The sequence below is a fragment of the Amphibalanus amphitrite genome, unplaced genomic scaffold (assembly GCF_019059575.1).
Source record: "Amphibalanus amphitrite isolate SeventyFive unplaced genomic scaffold, NRLGWU_Aamphi_draft 000121F_arrow, whole genome shotgun sequence".
NCBI classification, from domain to species: domain Eukaryota; kingdom Metazoa; phylum Arthropoda; class Thecostraca; order Balanomorpha; family Balanidae; genus Amphibalanus; species Amphibalanus amphitrite.
The window spans coordinates 514,124-535,658 of NW_024881616.1; the positions used below are offsets into that span (position 1 = coordinate 514,124).

Consider the following 21,535-nt stretch of genomic DNA (forward strand, 5'->3'; position numbering starts at 1 on the left):
AATGCACACATGCAACGGGGACGTCACGCGGCCGAGCGGCGTCTGTTTCATACAGCACAACTATTCTGAGTTTAATTTTACATAAGTATAGGAGTAATGTGAATACAAGTGTGGCAGTGACGCAAATTCACCACGTCACTCCCTGCAGGTTTTCTGATGAAGCTAGTGTGAACACAAATATATTATCTAGGGGCATTTTATCTATCATCTCCCGTCATTGACTGAGAGTAGCGGTTTTTGTTTCCGATTCCGATAAATGCAAAAGCTGCTAAAAGCCATCAAAGGTCGTTTTATGTTCCGAGAGAAAGGCTTATCTAATTCGAATGGCAAGGTGTCTCGTTCGGTCCGTGCTAATATGACCTAAAAACATCTCAGTGGTCTGTCATTGCCCTCCAGACAAGCACGGCAGGTCTCTGCGTTGTGACATTGCCGCGTCATCTGCGTTTGTGGCGCTGTCAGAGAACGGTGTCACCTGCTGCTCTCAGCTGTTCGCCGGTGACCCGGCTGACCGGTGAGCGGTCACACGGCACGCGCTCGGCTCTCCGCCGTCCCCCTCACCTACTGAAGACACACCGACACCGGCTCGGCGCGGCGCGGCGCGGATTGGCCGGTGGGGGCGCCGTGGACCCTCCCTCGGCTGCCGGGCCGCCGCGCGGCCGGCCGCCAGTGGAGCCGCGCCCGCCGAGCAGGGGGTGCGCCGCGTCTGTCACCGGCGCGACGACAGTGCCGCAAAGGGCGATAGGGGACTGTGTGGCTGGAGTGGCTGTACTGAGGGCGGCGCTGAGTGCGGGGACGAGGAACTGAGTGCCGGCGAGGCAGCGACGGACCCGACGGAGCATCTCCCCGCGAGTGGACACTGTCACGGTAGGTGTTGGCCGGCTCTGACGACGGCGAGACGGGTGACACGGACACGGTCTCTTGGAAATGCCCCATCCACTTGTCACGTCGGGATTAACATTGTCTATCCTTTATCCCTCCGCTCGCGACTGGAAGGTCTGCAGTACGCTGTACGCAACGGTTATATCTTATTGTTGCTTCACTAATTTAGGTCTCTTCCGGTCGAGTGTCGTCTATATTTCCTTGTTTATCCATCATCTTGATTGAATGGTGTGCTCTCTGTCGTATACATGTGATGGAATGCGGCTACATCTGATCGGAATCCTGATATAACTGGTCGGTGGTCTGACCCGACCCGGTCCCCGACTTAACCTGAACTGACCGGGTCCCCGTTGACCTGACCCGACCTGTCATATATTCCCGGTCGCGGTGCCGCTCGCTGCTGCTTATTTCCGGCGCTGCTGTCTGCCGATAAAGCTGTGCAATACCGGGAACCGCATCCGCCGGCTGCAGAGGGGGGGGGGGCTGCACGACCCGACCCCCTGCACTAGGGAAGGGGCGCAGGGGACCCGGCCCAGTGACTGCTCGGCTATTGGAAGCAGGGAAGGCCCGGATCAGAGCTAGTGTGGGGCTCAGGTGCTGCCGGGTTCACCGCGGTGAGATATGGTGTCGGGCTCCACGATCGCGCCCTGTGGTGAGGTCTCGTTTAGTCTCTGAATACCCGCGCCCTGCGCCACGCCAGTGTATCGCGAAATGTACGCCAGCTACGCACTACGCTCGTGTGCCCATGGCATTGTGACGAAGGGATGACTTGGTCGAGAGACAGGGAGTTATCAGTCGACAAACTGCACTGCTTGTTGTTACAGCCGGCCGGCTGACCGGCGGGCCGGGCCGGCTGTCGCCCCGAGCTCCGGCGCCCCGCCCCGCCCCGGGAGGAGGGGGAGGGGAGGGGAGCGAGGGGTGCCACCGATAGGCCCTGGCGGGCTGCCAGCCGGCCGACGCGGCGGTGTCGCCCCGGCCCGGGCCGTGCTCGCCGTGCTCGGCCGTGCTGGGGCGTTCTGCCGCCGCCGGCCAGAGTAGAACGTCCGGTGCATAATGAACATACAACGCGGTTGTATGGACGTTGGATCATGAGCAAAGACGGTGACCGTCTATAGGGTGACCGATTGTGGAAAGCTGCCTGAACGACGGCATGGTTATTTCGTAGTCGATTAGGGCCATCGAGTCGGATGATTTAGGCGTGTCTTGAACGGGTTAAACGATCTTGAACTCGTCTTCAGCGATGATCCGTTATGAGTGGCTTGTGGGTGTGAATTAGGAGACAGACGATGGCTTTTGCAAGCTGCATTACAACAAAACTGTTGGTTGCTAAACTCCCGTTACCGTGCAAAACAACCCAAAGCCGCCTGTTGATCGTCAACGGTTGTTGCTCAGCCTTGTGTAGAGGTGCGGAACCCGATGGCTTGGAGTGAGCAAATACCTATCCACTACGAAAAACACAAAAACAACCTATCATTCTACCACTAGAAGCGCTAAGGTAACACAAGGGACCAGTCTGCATCTTGTCACAGGTGGTCACGCACGACAAATTTAGTTTTCCAGCGTTACTGTCGTCAGAGGCACGTATTTGCCTACCAGTGAGAGCTGAGGGGCGTCTTTGAAGTATTAGCGAGAACCACAAGTTAATTACGAAAGGAACTGGCTAGAATGCAATTTCTCTTATGGCTAAACTCCCTCCATTATTTTTATGTTGCAATATTATATCAGAGGACATATATTTATCTCGGCTCTGGAAGCTGTCTTCGACTGCTCTCCCAGATCTCAATTATGCTAATTTTCTCCTAAAGCATCATCATATTGTGCTGTAGGACATATGCTTCCGCTCGGTTTTGTTGCGCATGCTGTCTCGAACTGAGCGGGAAATGGCATACCTCACACCGGACGCTCAGCGGCAAATGTGCTCCTTTGCATTTATCATGGCGCTTACATTATTCAGAGTGGCCTGTTTTATACCGAGTCATGGTGTGGGGACCGGAGGGACCTCGCTGCCCGCCGGTCCACCGAGGATAAGACGGGCTGGGTAACGGTAGTCGCCGGCGCCGCGCCGCGCGGAGCCATCCGGTAGGCCTGTTCGTCGGACGGCTCTTAAGTTTCATCAGGGGATCTCTCCCCGCCAAACGGCTTTAGTCCACAAATTTCCTGCTCGTGCATAATCCGCCGAAACGAAATCATGCTGGCATCGGTATGTTTTCACCATGGAGCCTGTGTTCAGCGACCATGCTCAGCCGGCAGCGGGCCGTAAAAGCGGTCCGAGTGGAGCGCTCTGAGTCAGAGCCGGCGCGCTCATCAGCTTACATACATTTACCGGGCGCGCCCAGCTGCACGTGGCTAACGCTAGCTACTTTGGTCGAGGGGCGAGCCGGCCGCGCCGGCTTACGGCACCCACTTGCACGTGCTTGACTAATTGCGGAGCCCGTTTCCGCGAACGTCAGTGCGCCACCGCCTTCCGCTCGTCGTGCAGCGTTACCGTCACCCCTGCTTTATGACGCCGAGCAACCTCTTTGTTGGCTTAATTGCTGCTTTCGCTTACTAAGATTATATCACGAACCTGTGCATGGCAGCGGTGTGATTTTGGTTTTGAAACTCGCGATCTCTCCGTGAATTTCAGCCATTTCCGATGTTGTAATAACCAGATGTTACATGTATTTTTTGTTCTCTCCTATTTTCGACGGAGTGATTAGATTCGTTCGCGGTTTACATTCTCGGAACATTAGCTGGTCTCTGTTAGTTACTGTTAGAATAATAACATAGCCCGTCCCGTCTAATGCACAGGTTCTGTGTGCCGCGGATGTAGATATAATAGGTATTAGGTAATATCAGCCCTTTCTATAGTGTCTGTGGCGACTGGCGACTGAGTCTTTGAAGTGGCGAATAATAACGTTAATCGCAAGGTGAATAGGCCCGGGCAGCGCTTGTCGAACAGCACTGCGGATCCGAAGGTTGGGACTTTAATTGTGAAAAACCGCCCGCCCGTATTCGCAAGGTGAATAGCAACAATGCTTGTCATAGATCTTAAAGAATCAGTGGATTTTCTTGCATTCACATGCAGAGTGACTTCATTCATAGCAAGCCAGCTGCAGTGGACAGGGACACCTGTTGCCCTCTGCTCTGACGCATGGCTCGAGCAGTTCGGCCATACGATATTATTGCTTTTGAATGAAATCATCATTGAGGAACCTTCGAGCTGAGCAGTTGAGCACCCTCCAGCGCAGTGAACTACTCAGTGCAATCTCGAGAAGTCCAGAACTCTTGCAGCTCAGTCCGAGTACTTAGCATGACGCTGGGTAGGCCAATGACCTTTGAGCGCACCGAATACGAACCCAGCTCAACACAAACCCCGCACCGATCCCCCTCCACTCTGCGTCACGACATGACGATGACGTCACAGTGTGATGACGTCACTCGGGGTGAGGGAGTCTGCCCTGTTCTGGCCCGCTGGAGCGGCGTGACTAAACTCAGTACCGAGCTCTCCCTCCAGATCATTGGACAAACCTGTGGAGAACTCGGAGGCTGCCGCTCACACTTGGGGAAACACACCAGCAGACCGGGATCCGGGGTCGGCCCGACTTCTCCCCAACTGCCGCCCTGCCCCCGCCACTTCCGCCCGGCTGGCCTGGCGGCTCCGACGGCCAGCCAACTTTGAATGGTCGGCGGTGCGCGGCGGAAACCGGCCCAGATGGGTGGAGACTGGCTCATTGATTTCGCCACCCTCAGCCCTGACCTGGCCCCGCGCCGCGGCGTCAGGCGTCTCCGGAGCTGACCTTGCCCGGTCCGGCAGCCGGTGCCATACCATTCCTCTGCTCCGGGACTGTCTGTGACGCTCTCCTCACCGAGCCATCGACCTGCTCGTGTAAATCTCCGACCGCGAGCTCTCAACAGGTGTTTCACCTGACAGTTATGGCACGGCCGGCGGCGACTGCTGACTTACCCGGGCCGGCTGAACACACTAGAGCTGGGTCGTGAACATGCCGAGCGCCTCGCGGTGGGTTTCCCCCGTCTTGGCTGCACTCCGCTCCCGTCGGCTCCCGTTTAGCGTTGTGGTCTACCTGGAGAAGCATTGAGTGTCGAAAGTCGGCCGCATCTTGACTCAGTCACGTTCATTTTGGGCTGTTGATTTGTCACATTGTCTTGGCGTCATATTGTTCCATCGTTACACCGTCACTCGCGGGCGTGTCACGCTGTTCGCGGGCGTTGCTCCCGTCTGAGCCGGCAGCCGTCGGCGGTGGCGCGGAGACGCTGGCTCAGCCCGAGGTGAGCTAAAGGTCAGATCAATTAGCGCGCTGTTTAACCCAATCGGGCGTGTTTGGCGCGCCACAATGGTGGCCGCGCGGCCCGGGGCGGCTCGGCGCGCGGCACAAGTCCCGTGATTGCGGCCGGCGCCGCGCCGGGAATTAGTAACGAGCTGCGGCCGCCCCCCGGGTTCGGACGGGTAGGCGGGAAGGACGGGGTGACGGGCGGGAGCGGCGGCGGGGCGGGACATGGCTCCCGTGCATGTTGGGATGTTGATAGGCGAGATGGTACAGCATAGAGGCGTTCAAAGATCATGCATCCGATTACGTTACGGATCTTTCATTGTGTAATGTGCCATATTGTCTGGAAATACGATTGGGGATCGTCCTTCCTCGTTGGCTGCTTCGTTTTGTACGGAAGAACATCTTCATTTAAATAATTTGTCATGAAATTTGCTGAACCGTCATTTGGGATTCCTTTCACTTTGTTTGTTTTCTTCCATCATGCCACATCGCGCATGCATTCTATGACTTTCTAGAACGGACAAATGCAATAACGACGTTCTCTACGTTGAATTGGTGATGGGACATTCCCAGACTTTTAATAATGAACTTTTATTGTCGGGTTATATCGCCGCCTTTGCCCTCATTTGCCTACACATGTCGCCAGGCTCGCGACGTGTGTTCTAACGCGCCCTGGGTGTAATTTGCTTTGTACCCGTTACCCATTAGATGCAGCCTACCTGGTCGTTACAGCGTTATACAAGAGTAACAACCATTTGTTTTTCTGGACACTCATTGGCTGAAGATTATCAAGGAAACGGCCGGTCACCGCGCCGAGGCCGCCGGTTATCCTGGTTGCAGACGAGCGGGGCTGACTGGCTCGTCTATTCAGTGGTATGCTTGTGGCGGGTGGTATTTGGGAGTTCTCGTGGGTGTAATGTTACCACAGTGGCACTCTCACCTAATATCGTAGTTTTATGGGACAGAATGCACTTTTGCTGTGCAGTTATGGTGAAATCATTGCGAAAGTTATGAGTTTGGTTTATGGACGGTGCATTGCGCTCATGCGATTCTGTCATATTGCAGAGATACTTGTACGATACAACAGTAAAACTTTTTGTTGCAATAATATTTTCAGAGCGCGTTTCCCTTCAAAGACTTTGATGTTTGTCGTTAAGTAAGTGGGGAATGCACAGGTGTGTTTAGTGGATGTTCATTAATTAAGCAGCTCGTCTGGCGCCACCACGGTCCTCACCCGGCGTACGTAACCCCGTGGTCCATCCCCTCTGCTCGACCGGAGCCCTGCCGCAGCGGTCGCCCGGTCGCCGCTGGGTAGCTTCCCCGGCTCGGCCGCTGCCGGCGCCGTTAGCGCGCTGTGCTGATCGCATTACCCTAACTACTAACGACCCCGTCGGATTAGCGGCGCCGCTAGCCGGCCTGCGCTGCCGCTCAGAGAATGCTGATGGGCTGCGGGAGGCGGCCGACAGGCTGTCCCGCTGGCAGGGGCGCCGCCGGTAGCCAGGAGCGGGCCCCACCGCCGCCGCCGCTGCCCCACAGTCAGCCGGCCCGAGCACAGGACAAAGGTCAGCTCCGGCTGACAGCCAAACACACTCGCCGGCCGGTGACGAGCTGATGGACGGATGTCGCGTGACGCCTCTGTCGCTCAGGGTCAGGGACGCGGTAGGTTGTCGGTGGTCGCGTCTGGTGGCTGGTGCACGCTGCCGCCGGGTCGGTGTCCTCTGCCGATATCTTCTGCCGCCGCCGCTGCTGACGTCCCGTTTGCTAATCGGCCCGCACGGTTGGCGCATTCTCGATGCTAAGCAGCAGCTCTCGCCAAACAGATTCGGACTGACTGCTGATGCGCGCCTCACCGGTCGGGTCTAACCAGCGCCGGCTGACCGCTGGGCGCTGGGTCAGCGCGGAGCGCCCAGCGGTCAGCGGTCAGCGCTGGGTCAGCGGTCATCGTCGCCAGCCGGTCTGCCGCTGTGCTAGTGCGAGGCGCGCGTGCCTCGCTAATTCTCGCCAGGGATGAGCGGGCACGGGCCGAGTGGCATGGACGGTCACGAGGCGGCGCCGGCCGGCCCGACGGGTCATTAATCAGGCGCGACGGGACACCGGGCCACTGCGACTGGGGACGGACGGCGAGCGGCACTCCCGTCCTCCACACTCCTCTCTGTACTGAGTACTCTGTCTGACCTCTGTCTGACCAAACACCTGACCCCAGGAGTTGGGACCAGGGAAGTGCTCGTTGATCGCGGAACAGGTACTACTCACGGCTCAATCATGCCGAACTGGGCCAGGCTTGAATAGAGGCGAGGTGACGCTGAACTCTGTCGGGCTGTTCAGCAGAAATGAACACCAAAGTGAGTGTACTTAGATGATAGGTCTTTACGAACAAACGAGAATCTCCTAACATGCAGATGACAGTCTGGGGGGCTTTGTTGATTGTTAACGATGCATCCAGAAAACCGCAGAGAACTATAAACTCTATACGGGCATCAGCTTGCATTACCCGCTCGAGCACATACACCGGCATTAGCTAGCATTACCAGCAGTGCTTGGCTGAGCTGTCTGCCATTCAGCATTTGCGTTATTTTTCCTTTGTTCTGATGACTAATGACTGAGATGCGAGCTCGCTAATAGAGCGGCCCTGCATTATGGCTCCGACTATTGTTCATTCAGCAGTGCGCTGCTCTCGTCGGAGCATATTCAGTCATTATCCCGGTCTTTGTGCAGTGCTTGTAGCCGTCGGGGGCAGACGTGCTTTGAGCGATGGGGAGGGAGCTGCACCAGCTCGGCACGGGCCACGGGTGACGTGCTCCTCCCGCCGCTGGCGTATTCACATTCCATCCCGGGCCGTGGGCCGTGAGGTAGTTAAAGTGAGGCATGTGCTGGGGTGAAAACGGACCTTCCTTGCTGCTGCACCGTGGATGACACATGTCGGGGTCATACCCTTCCCGACTTGTCATTGCCCATCACCCTTTCCCCTATTTGGGTGATGACGCGCCTCCCACCCCCTGTCTGACCGGGTGACGCACCTGACGTTCACCGGTGCAGCCCACACGAGGTCAGCACTCGGTCGACGGCAGGATCTCTCCACCCTCCGCACGCCACGTGTTTACCTTCCCTCCCTCCCTCCCACTCCGCACTCTCTGCGTATGGGTTGGCGCGCCTCCCGGTCCTGGTGGCTGGCTGTGTCTCTGTCTGCCCCTGAGCCACCCACCCGGCTGGGCAGCCGCGGCCGGCCCGCGCCGTGTGGCCTCGCCGCCTCTGCACGGCTCATTAGCGCCAATTAGTGCTGCAATCGAGCCGGTCAGACGCGGCCGCGCGCGCCTGGATCCGGCTGGTACGGGCGCTGTGGTCGCTGTGGGCGCGGCGCGCCGGCGCCCGGCCGGCTGGGACCGCCACCGACCGGCGGCCGAGGTGCCGGCGAGTGCCGCCGGCCCCGGAATGCGTTTTATGGCCGGGACATTGTTTGCGGTGGCCGTCGGTGTTGGCTCCCGTGCGCGGGCGGCGGCTCATCCCCGGACGGCCTTAATGGCGCCTCTGTTTGCCCGTGTGGCCGCCTACCGCGCGCGGCGCACCCGCTCAATCAGAGCGGCCAGGTATGCGGCGCGCCGGCGTCGCCCTTTCTTCGCGCGCCGGCTGGAATGCGTTCAGTGATTTCTAACGAGCGGTCCGCGCGCGAGGTGTGACGCACGGGCCGCGGAGGGACGGTGCTCCGGTGCTAATGGGTCCGGCTGGGTGACGCGGGGCGGTCTGAGGAACCCAGCAGCGGCTGCCAGGAGCGGCTCGGACCGGGGCGGGGCGGCGCCCAGGCGGGTCGCTGCCCCCACTGTGTGATTTGTGGCTTTCCTGGCGGTGCCGGGTTTTATTTTCTATTTTCCGGCTGCCGCTGCAGCTTCTGAGGTTGTCGGGGATTGTACAGGGCGCTCAGTGTTTTACCGCGGCCGAGTGCCATCTGACCGGGTCCGTGACCCACTTGAGCCGAATAACGGCGCACGGAGACATTCCGAGCCGCACAGATGGTGAGCATTATCGCTGAATCACCCCAACGGCACGTATGTATTTTCCTTCTCACGTGAAAGCGCCGCAATTCGTCATCATTGGGAGCCAGCCTCCATAAAGCCTTATTCTGTTTCTAATTGCCATCAGCCATGAGAAGATAAATGTGAATGCACTGGGCGACTGGTATGTGGCCGGCGGCCCCATTAATGAGCGCCACCCATTACCGCGGGCCGGTTGCAGCGGCTCTGCAGCGGCCGGCGGCCGCCGGTGGGTGTCTGCAGAGCGTCCCAGCGGCGCGAGCCCTCGTGGGTGGCTCTCTGACACAGCGGGTGACACGGCGATCACGAGCGCCGCCCGCCCGTCCCGCCCCGGAGAGATTTGTGCCGCACCTGTGGGAGCGCATACCCGCTCCTCTGCGGCAGCCCTGCCTCGCCCGTACCGTCCGCCGCGCCGGCTCCGTGGGCCGACCGGCGCGCTCCGGCGGCCCGGCAGCCACCGCGCCGTGTCCAGTGTCGGTCCGGCTGTCACAATCGCGGCGCGCCATCGAACACGATCGGACACCGGCGTGATTTGTGTCCGCTACCGCGCTGCTGGCCCGACGGCGGTCAGCCGGGCGATTTTTTTCTGGTCGGTCCGGTTACTGCGATCGGCGCCGGCGAGGGAACCAGGTGAACCCATCGCGATGCATCGCTGATAACCGGTCTGGTATGCTCCCGTCGGACGGGTCCATCGTCATCAACCATAGTCCTCCCCAATCTCCCCCGATCTTTCTTTTCCCATGTTCAGTATCCATCGATCCCCAGTAATTCCAGTCCTCTTCATCCTTCCATTCATCCTCATTCATCCTGACTCTTCCCAAGTCCTCCCCAGTCCCCATTCTCTTACCTCCTCCCCATTCCTCCTCAGACCTCCCCATTCTTCGCCAGTCCTCTCTATTCCTCATCAGTCCTCCCTATTCCTCCTCAGTCATCTCCAGTCTCCATTCCTCCTCAGTCCTCCCCGTTCTTATTCAGTCCTCCCATTCCGTTCCGCTGCACCTGGGCTCCAGATCGCGTGCCGGGTAAGCCGCCGAGGCATTCCACGGTGCGAGGGCTGCCGCGGACCAAACAATGCCCCGACAAAGCCGGACGGAAAAGAACGACGCGCGGCACGGCGAGCGGCGGCAGTTTTACAGGACACGGTAGGAGTCGCCGCACACGCCGCCGCCGACGGCACATCGCCCTCTGCATCGAGATCGACGGCTCAAAAACGGGCGTGCCAGCCGGGCTCAGATAACGGGACAAAAATGAATGAGATTGGGGAGATACAGGTGTTTTACTTGCATATAATATGGTCAAAAGCTGGCATGCACACTTGTGGTCTCAGTTTGTTACTGCACTTTGTCTAGGTGAATGTAGAAATTGCTTTCGCTTGGCTTATCTTTGTACTTCTGCATTAATTGGATGGACAATGAGTGATTGTTGGAATTAAAACAGTGTGTTCTAGCTGCAAGTCTGCAGCGATTGCAAGTAATCTGTATGTTGAACAAGAATAGGAAGAAATGAAGAGCAGGTGTAAATGGGAAATGAACGCTTTTCGGAATTCGCGTGTGAATACTTCTCGTATTTAATTTAGCTAGTTGGCGGACATATTCCAGATACCGCCGAGACAAGCAAATGAGTAGCGGTAATGCGGGACGGCGGTACTTCTGATAGTGCCACTACTGATGAGCGGCTGCACGGAAACTCACAGAAGGCTGACAGCTCTGTGTTATACCGAACCCTTTTTGTGCTTGTTTTTGCTTCTGCTCATGTAAAGTGAGACAAGAATATGCGTGGTATTTAAGTACGTGCCGCGTCTGATTTTGCTGTATTTTCCCGAAATTGGACCACAAATGTCCTGATGTGGACGGACATCGACGTCATACTGGTCCCAGAATATCTCAAGGTTATAAATCAGTCCCAAATCTAAAAAGGCGGCTGATCCAGAGGGACCTCACGATAATTTCCTCTCCCCAAGTCAAAAGTATTTTTCGCCCAAATAGGACGATTTTTTCTGGATTCATGACAGATCCTTACGTCGGCCAACAAATGCTGCAGCCGGCCAGCAATCATATCGGCGTCGACTGTCGACGAGCTGCTTCCTCCTAAGATCGCTCGGCTTCATCCGAAAATGACTCTGAATAGGAATTTACCCACGCCAAGGCTAATTGACATAGCATAGGTACTTTTTTATTAAGGCGTTGAGTGGTGCTAATTGGGAAGCAACTGAAATTATCCAGATGTCAGTTCTGTTCAGATTAGATCAATCAATGCATGACTGACCACACTGTGGTTCATTAGTGAACCATTTCTTTTCATCTCTTAAAATTCTGATCTGGTGGATTTATCTGACATCTGTTGTGCGATCCCCTGCAAACATCAGACTTCGGAGGAACGTTCTGCGATCATCTTTGATAACCTAGAACTTGCACCAACCGCCACTGATTTTGACACCCCTGATATTGACTGCCACCGCTGATATTGACGCCACTGCCACTGGTGCCATTGCCACCACCAGTGCTGGCCGGTAGTACTGATGATTATGATAGTGATAATCATAACACCACCGCCGTCAGTGACGTGATAAAAACGACGGAGCTGGTGTACGAAGGTGTGTTGGACGAGTCAGACCTGGTCGGCGCTGGGTGGATTTACTCAGTCGGCACTGAGGGACCGTTAGTGCCATCTCCAGCTGGGAATAGGATGACATTTCACCTGTCAGAGGCGGGAGAGGTTCAGCGACATATCATAGATCTGATGGATACAGCCACAGGATGACGCCTGAGGGGCAGCAACCGCGATAGTATCATGCTCATTGCCCAGTCGCCACTTGGCTCCAGCTCTGTCGAACTTTTACCTAGCTGCTTAGCTCCATCTCAGCTAGCTGCTTCCCAAGCTCCTGCTCGCCTCCTTGCAGCCCTACCCATCCCTCTCCCGCCCTCCTCCCCTCCCAGCCACACTCCTGCATCTCCCGCCTCTGCACCGCTGTTCTTACAGCTGTTCCCACCACTCCAGCTGTGCCTCTGAACGGTGCTAGCCGCGGTGGTCACGGTCGTCCCAGGGTACTTATACAGTACACTCTGTCCAGGTGTGGGACGAGCAAATTGTCCGGTCAGGCGGCGCCGTCGTCGGCCGGCGGTCGATCGGACGATTGTGCGCACTGGACTGTGTGACGTGGTCGATATTGGTCAGAGATGACGGCCTGTTATCTGTGGGGAATGAGGGAGGAAGAGAAGAGAGGTAGGGAGGGACTAGGGAGGGAGCTGGAGCGAGGGGTAAAGGGAGAGAGAAAAAGTGGGACGTAGTAGAGAATGGGCATAGTTATGGTGGATTAATGAGAGTGGAAGTGAGAGCGACCCATGTAGATATATTTCGCCCGTAATAAACAGCGAACGTTACGTCCTTTGAAGCTCTGACATTTACACCACTATGGATCCCCCGAGTCTTTTGATCTGTAAGTTCCGGCTTCACGGCTGTATGTTGGAATTTTTCAGTGTTGTTACGAAGCGGTGCGATCCGAGCCGGTCATTAGTTCCACCCACCAGTCGCCGGCCGGTGTCCTTCATTTCGAGCGGGCTAAATGCCTCGGTGACCATATTTGGCGTCTAACATGAACGGCGCCCCCAGCGGGAACACAGCGGCTGGTATCCGGGTGTGATCCTAATTAGACACGAGTCGCTACAGCTCTCAGCGGCCGGACTTGTACTGGCGGACACACGGTAAGCCCTATACACTGGAGGCTTTCACAGAACTCATCAAATTGATTTCGGCCACACTTATTCATAGAGACGTGTACTTTCGGCGAGGTTTAGCCAGGCATGTCGGCACGCTGTAGCAGCGCCTGGTTTGGACCTCGATGGGCTCGGGCCGCTGTCATCCAGCTTTAACGACATGACGGGCCGCAGCCAGCGCTAAACGTCACCTGTTTGCGATTTTTGACGCGCCAAAAGCCGCCGTCAGCGCGGTCCGGTCGGACATGACAATGAATCACGATCATGTCATCAATGCCGGCCACGCTGCTGCCGCCCGGGCTCGGCTCCGGGGGCGACCTACACCGCGCCGGCGCGGCGGGCTACCGCGGCTCACAAACGGCTGCTGGGCACCACCGATATATGGGCTTATACGGAGCCGGCAGGAGGGCGACAGAGACGGCGCCGCGACAGAATTGCATGTAATGATACGATGCTTTCCATTTAGTTATGCAATGTTTCAACCGCTACATTTATGGCAATGGCTGGCTTCAAAGTGCATAACGTTGAAACATCAACGAAGATTTGATTAAATTGCAGACCCTTAATGCTTTTTGCAGTCTTTCTTTGGGCTTGCCAAAGAGAGAGAGGATAGCTGCTTTACCAACTTGCATGCATTTCCGCCTCACGACTGAACAGTGAGCAAATGGTATTGTTGGAAGATAAAATAGGCCATATTATTGCCAAATGCCACCTGAAGCCTTGAAGTTGGCCTGAACCATGCGATGGTCCTTGGATCTTTCATGTAAATTAAACCTAATTATTGCCATACCATTTTTGGTCTGGTGCTCAGTGTTGAAACGAAAACTTCGATTTAATTTGCTACACTTTCAAGGCTGCATGAAACCGTTAGGTAATTTTGCGAGACTGAAGACAATTATCCATTAAACAAGGTATCCGTAATTATTTTGTGAAGCGCCTTCGACGAATCCGATTCTATCGTCTCCCCGTTTTGGCCAAATCCGAGTCACTTATGAGAATGATTGAACGCGCGAGCATTCCATCACGTGCACTGTCATTTTCCACTGAAATTTCCGTGCCGGTAACTTCCGATCGCCACGCCATATCGTGTTACTGTTGGCATGACGTCATCACCGATCTTACCTGTGATTGGCTGGCAGTTGTGGATGAGGGATCGTCCGTCCATTGTGTACAGATTACCGGGCGATGGCTGCCGGGTAAAGACACCACGTTGTTGCCACATGGTCTGATCGGCGGGTAATAGTGATCATTGATAGGTTGAGCAATCATGTCACCGCATACCTCCGTGGCCACGATAACGCCACTCTATCTCAACGTGTTAATACCGGCCAGTGAAGTTGGTCTTATCATCGGCGCTTTTATAGCAGGTTTGTGTGTACAGACAGCGTCATCGACTCACGATAGACGCTCGTTTTTCCGCCCGCCGGCCGCCATGCCTGTGGATTGTAACTGATAGATAAATGCTCTTGATCGTTCTGAATGCCACACACACGCTCTGGCCTCGTGTCTTTGTGTTATATCGAACCTATCCTAGCACTGAAAGCCTCCATGGTTACTAAGTTTGATTGCACAAGAGCGCACGTTAGTTTATCAGGCTTTGCTGGTTTTAACCCTTTAATTGAATTCATCGACATTATTTTCCACTGTATCGAATGTTGAAATCATTTAGGCATCATACTTCCTTTGCCTCATTCTTTAAGTTCACCCGAAAGCATCAAGCAAAATGCAAATCCCAAGTTTCCAATATCGGAGACCATTGCGTCCTTATAACTGTTCCTCCTTCTGGCCCCGACCCCGCGCTGTGTGCGGTCGGTGGGAGATCGCCGTCCCGAGGAGGACCTCCTCACTGATGGTGTCATCGGTGACCTTATCGCTGACCGGCTGTTGACCCACGCCATCCGGTCAGACTCAGACACATCTGTTTTTGGTAGATCCTCGACGCGTGTGGCCACGTCACTCTCCTGTATCGTCCCGTCGTGAACGTCAATTTTGAGCCGATTAGTTGGCTTAATTACTGATGACGTCAATTGTTTCCATAAACAAAAGTTGGCTCGCCCGATGGTTACCGATCACATTCGGTGGACCGTAGAGGCTCGGATAAACACGCTGTGATGTGCGCCAGAGCCCGTCTGTCGGACCGGTTTGAGGGACAAAAATCAGTCGTCGAACACTGGCGGTACGGGCGATCGGTACTGACCTGAACTCTAATGAAATGGTTAAATGGTGTGTGAGGTGGCAGTCTGAGCGTGATGGAAAGGGTGTCGTGCTGTTCCACCAACAACTGGTGGTCATTTCGAACCGACCAAGGCCCCATATCTCTACCTTTCGCATAAATTTATCCACTGGCTAAGTGTGACCGCAAGTAGGGGATAAACTCAGCGAACGATTTGCAACACAACACCTTATAAAAGCAAACATGGTGTTATATGCGGGTGCTCGGTAAGCCTATGAATAAAACTTAGGGCCTGTTTACTTCTCTGAAAGTCAAACAAGGCGCCGGAGCGGCACTATCCTATGCACAATGCTCGTTTTACGTCGCTCTGCCGTGTTGCGTAACGTGCCGTATATTTACTGCGCAGTGGACAATGAGCGGTGCATACTGAATCACAAACGGTCTGGGTGCACCCCTGGGGCCAGCGCGGTGGGCACCGGAGACGGCGGTGGGTAGGTATCCGAGAAGACGGCGCACCTGCAGTGCACGCGACATCCCGGCCGGCAGAATAGACGTGGCAGGGTGTCTCGAGTTCGTTCGGAGACCAGAGATCGAGAGAAGAGTTTCCGAGTTTGAGGGAAGTTGCTAGTGAATAGATGTGTTTTTGTAGGCTTGCGATGATTAAAAAGTGAAAGGAACAGCGCTCGGCACGCAAAATTGACAGGAGTTTTCGATTAACCTAGAAACATGTTGAATGACGTGTTTGTTTTCGACATGTCTGCGCTCTTTCGCAACGTGTCTTATATCGTCTGCAATGGAAAACGGGCATAGGGACAGACGTACGGACGGACGATGTGCAGAGGCGGGCGTGGCGTCGCCCCACTCGCCTTAGTCGCGCTATCAACACAATGCAGGAAGTGACCGATACAGTGTCACTCCCCGCCCCGGCCCCTCAGTCAAGGGAAGTGACAACATACCGACTCCACAGAGTGAGGCCCCGGCACTGTACACTATTATCACAGCGTCAGCGTGGCGGCGGCGGCACCTATCTTATCGGCATGTGTACTCACCTCCCCCGTCCCAGCCCAGCCCGCCGTACGTACAACGCCGCGCCACTCAGAGGCCCGGGGCCCCTCCGGCGCGGACACGAGGGTCCTTTGAGTTCCGCTGGGGCTCTCGTGGTTCCTGTGTCCCGCGCCCGGATCAATGGATGGCCGCGTTGTGGGGATGTGGTTGTCGGGGCGGGATAGAGCAACCCATCGAGGCGGTATAGCAGGTGAATAGATGTTTTGATAGTAATGAATGGAGGAGGAGATATGGAAAGATGAAGAAGGCTTGAGAGGACGAGCAGTGCGGCTTCATGTCATAAAGGCAAGCATCAGGCTGTTGAGGAGACAGCTTTTTAAATGAACCGCTCCGGTGCGGAAAGACGCGTGTCCCAGGGCACGTGCTCGATCTGCCGGCCCTCCGACTGCTCCGCCGACAGGTGGCGTCAACATGTGCGGAATGCAGGCCGCGTGCCAGCCGGCCGTCCTCCGCCTCGTGTGGCCACTTCACTGCCTATGAAGTGTCGTCTCATCTCCGAGTTATGAACGCCATTCAGGTGCACGGTCGCGTCGCTGCGCCATTCACCATAACTATCACCATAATTAGTACACGGTTCATCTCTCTGTGGCGGTGCAGTGTTCAGGGTGGTCGGCGTGGGCCCGGCTCAGAGGAAGGTGCCGCGTCATTTCCGCTGTTTTACGTGCAGAATGTGGGTTCGTCTGTGTCCGCTTGTGTCTGTCTGTCTCTGTTTCCGTCTCTGTAGGCTTGTGTCTATTTCTGTGTGTGGAAGTATGTTTGTGGGTAGGTATGCGTCTATCTGTAGGTAATAGGTAGGTGCCTGTATCTGTGAATGTGTCTCAGTCTGTCCGTCCGCAGGCATGTGTCTCTGCCAGTGTCTGTATGTCTGTCTGCACAGGCGGTGTCGCCAGGTCACGCTGACTCACGGGGAGTGGCGCCGCGCCGATCAAGGCGTTTGTGTGATCAGGTGAACGACCGATAACGTCGCACCGTCGCAGCCATCGCACCACCGCCACGCCGTTCACTGGCGCTCATACCTGGGAAGGCTCGACCAAGTGGCGGAAATTGACGTTCATGCCATAGGACATCTGTAATAATACCGACGTATGGGTGTTGATAAATGTGCGTTAGTTGACTTTCGTGAATAATTTACGACCGTTAATGCACTCGAAACATTTTGTCAATTCATAGCGGATGCAGGCTTGGACAAGACCTGCCGCATTCCATCTGGGTCACCTGAAACGACAAATACCTGGATATTGTCTGTGTGAGTGTAGCCGCCTGAACACCCAGACGATGGTTGTCGGAACTGGTTCTTGTATTGTACCGTTTCTGCAAGCGAAAATATGGCTCACAATCGACACACAGGCCACATACACAGAAGTTCTTGCGGCCACCATCATCTATTATCGTGTACACCAGCGTCACTATCGTAACACATCTATCAAATAGACGCTCAATTTACCAACACGAGCATTTATCAATGAATATCTTACCGACTGTCGCGTTTCGTCGGGCCTGCTCGCCTCCCACTACTCCGACAAGGGCAACCGCCTATATTAACCCGCGCCCCGTAGGGGGGGGGCCGAAACGGCCCCCCCTGTCCTTTTCGGTCGATATCTCCTAAACGGCTGGAGATATCGCCACCAAACTTTCAGGACCCCTCCGGGCATCAATTTTACACATTGTGACCAAAAATTTTTCCAGAGGCTATGATAGGTTGGCCACAAATGACGTCAGAGTGACGTCATGTTCTGTCATTTTCGACCGAAAAAAGACCTTCGCGAGAAGACCTGTCAGGACTACAGCTTTGAAGATACAGAAAAATGATCACGACATAAAAGGTGTAGAATTGACAGGGCTACAAAACTGCTATCTCGAATTTTTGAAATTTTTGAGTTTTGACCCCCAAAAATCAAAAAAGCATTTTTTTGGATATATTCGCCAAAAAATTCAAAAAGTTTTTTGAGTTTCGAAAAACCGGAATATATGTGATAGTGCCTACTGTCTTCTATCTACATACCAAATTTCAGATCGATACCTCGTTTTTTGGCCAAGTTATAGCGAAAAAACTGTTCAAAAATGATGACGTCAAATTTTCAAACTCAATTTTTGGCAATTCTAGAACTCGTAGAGCAAAACGAAGACCACCATTAGACTCCCCGTGACGAGCTGCATCGAATCGATACCCATTTTATGCAAAAATATCAACTTTGAAATTTGACCTAATTTGACCTGACCTTGACCTGACCTTCACAAAAACGTGACCTAGGCTGGCCCCAAAGGCTGCCTAACCCACATAATCGCATTTGTCATGTAAAATGGACCATAAAACATGTATCACACGACATATTCATTTTGTGACCCCCGGTGACCTGACCTCGCTGTGACCTGACCTGGTATCAGTGACCTCAGATAGCAAAGTATGTGTTTGACGAACAATGTACCATCGATGGTTTTCAATAAATTACCAATTTACTCGCTTTCACAGCACATTTCTTGAATTGCCTGTGAACGGTGAAAATATGACCTTTGACCTGACCTGTGACGTCATCGGTTTGACCTAGGTCAATGAAATTTGGTCACAAGGTAGTTTCCGGGTGGGGCTATCGAACGCCGTTTGAATTTTGAAAATCGGCCGGTAACTTTCCGAGATCTTAGGGGGGGCCGAAACGGCCCCCCCCCCCCTACGGGTGGTAGGGTCCGCCGGTAGCCCTACGGGGCGCGGGTTAAGGCGAATCAAAAGACAAACAAGTTCTTCATCACGGCCCGTGACCGATCTTGGACCAAAATGCCTGCACTCGCCCCGCTCGCCAACATGGCAGCCAATAGAGCGCGGCGGCGCCGCTGGATCTACGCAAAACAAATACCAGTACTTCGAAACATGAACAAAGCTTGACGAATCACGCGCTATTGGTATTACAAATAAGGCTCAAAGGCCCAAAGTTCGCAAAATCATAGGCATAGAGTATCAGATACCCACAAAAGAAAAGAAACAAACATTGAAGCCTCAGAGTACTTAGCTCATCCCCGGCACAAGCCCCCCGCCCACCTCTAGGGCGCGGCCGGCGATCAGCTGATCGGCAAGGTCAGCCACCGGCCCAAGGGGGGAGGAGGGATGCGCCGGGGAGGGGAGGGCCGGCCGCCCGCAGGAACAGGCTACTAAACCGCATGGCGCCTACACCGCCCCCTTTGAAGGCACGCGCATTCAACACTGGTCTTAGCCTATTTCAACAACCCTAAACTAACACATGAGACGAGACACGCGCAGTCAAACACAGTCCTAGCGTTCACAATACTCGTTTTCGCACATGAGGACCAGTTTGTTGACAGGGCGGAGTATCTCTGCGCCCTTTGCTCTCAATTTAACACTACGAACCAGGCCATCCTTGCCCGGAAAAGTTTCAATGACGCGGCCCAGGGGCCAGCGGGACCTGGGGAGCTCCCTATCGGCTACCAGGACGACGTCGTTCACCATGAGTGATCTCGTAACACGAAAGGCCTTCTGCCTCTGCTGCAAGAGTGGAATGTATTCTTTGATCCACCTGGACCAAAAAATGCCGGCCAAGTATTGCGCTTGGCGCCACCGTCTCCTCAAGTACAGGTCACCCGCTCCGAATACTCCCACCGGGACGGATAGCGCGCCTCCCGCCAGCAAGAGATGGTTGGGAGTCAGTGGCTGTGGGTCACCGCTATCGCTGGACACGTACGTCAGTGGGCGACTATTTATAATGGACTCGACTTCGCAGAGGAGAGTTGTCAGGGTCTCTTCGGTGAGTACTTGTTCTGTCATCAGTGCATCTAGAACCTTCCGTATGGTACGAATGACTCTCTCCCAGACACCCCCATGTGACGAAGCTTCTGGGACGTTGAAGTTCCACTGAATCTTCCTCTGCAGCAGGTTCTCATGTATGACGTCCTCACTCCTCGAGAGGTGTTCCCATTCTGCTTTCAGTTCATTGTTTGCTCCCACAAAGTTCGTGCCACGATCTGATCGGATGGTCTTAACTTGCCCGCGTCTAGCAAGGAATCGTCTCAGAGCGCAGAGGAACGAATCGGTAGACATCGACTCAGCTACTTCTATGTGTACTGCCCTCGAGACGAGGCACGAGAAAACGATTCCGTACCTTTTCTCCTGTCGTCGTCCCTTCTTGACGTAGAAGACGCCAAACATATCCAGCCCGGTGTTTGTGAATGGTGGCTCATCCGGGGTCACCCTGTCCTCAGGCAGGTTCGCCATCTTCTGGTTCAGGAACGGGCCCTGACGACGACGACAGCTGACACAGCGACTGAGGACGCGTCGGACAGCCGAGTTTCCGCGCAGGATCCAGAATCTCGAGCGCAGCAGCGACAAAGTGTGCTCTCTTCCAGAGTGACCTGCTTCTTCATGGATGCTCTGAATAATCAGATCGACAACATGATGACGTCTGGGGAGGACAGGAGGGTGCACCTGGTCTTCCCGGATTGGTGCGTGGCGTAGACGTCCGCCTACCATGATCATCCCGTCGTGCAGATACGGGTCCAGCCGTGCGAGAGGACTGGTGAGTCCGACGGCGCCCTTCCCTTCCAGCGAGGCCAAATCAGCGGCAAACTCACTTCTTTGAATCCTTGTGACTATTGCCCTCTCAGCTGCTTCAAGTTCTGGCACAGTAAGCCGCTGTCTCTCCTGAGCCTTCGGCTCGGATCCGAGTACGGACACCTTACGGCATCGTTCTACCAAGCAGCGCTTCAGGCGAAGGATCCATGCTACAGCGCGCACGAGTCTGTACCAGACAGAGTAGTGAGAAAACAGCTCCTCCAACGGGTCGCAGCCAGCGCGCGCGACTGCAACGCTGGTGATCTTCACCTCTGGGTCGTTTTCTACTCGACGATCGAGTCCAGCCGGGGGCTCAGGCCACTCATCCCGTCCCTTCCACAAAAAGGCCGGAGCATCGAACCACCGCGGGTTCGCGATGAAGTTGTCCGCTAATTGTCCCCTCGATGCATCGTCTGCCGGGTTGTTCGCTGAGTCAACGTACCTCCATTGTGCCGGAGAAGATACGTCCCGTATCACGGCCAGACGGTTAGTGACGAACGTGTGAAAACGTGTCGTTTCGTTCTGGAGGTAGCGAAGCACTGTTGTGCTGTCCGTCCAGAACACACTTTCATCAATCTTGACTTGCAGAGCGCGTCGCAGCGTGGCTTCAATGCGAGCAGCCAGAGTGGCTGCTGTCAGCTCCGCTCGTGGGACGGTGAGCTTTCCATTCAGGGGCAGAACCCTCGCCTTGCCGAAGACGAACGCACAGTGAACTTGTCCGTCACAACAGACGATTCGAAGGTAGGACACTGTGCCGTACGCGACAGAGCTTGCATCTGCGAAGTGATGGAGCTCTCGGGTCTGAATAGGTCCAAGGCCAGCTGGCTGTACACATCTAGGGACGCCGATGGTCG

At 55.1% G+C, this 21,535-nt stretch overlaps 1 protein-coding gene across 1 annotated transcript in view; it reads left to right on the forward strand.

The window, feature by feature from the left end:
- The first annotated feature begins 665 nt into the window (after nt 1-665).
- LOC122381513 (zinc finger homeobox protein 4-like) overlaps nt 666-21,535 on the forward strand; it is an 83,447-nt gene continuing 62,577 nt past the window's right edge. The window contains exon 1 of the mRNA XM_043365772.1: nt 666-864. The gene's annotated coding sequence lies outside the window, so the exon portion shown is untranslated. The remainder of the gene's footprint in view (nt 865-21,535) is intronic.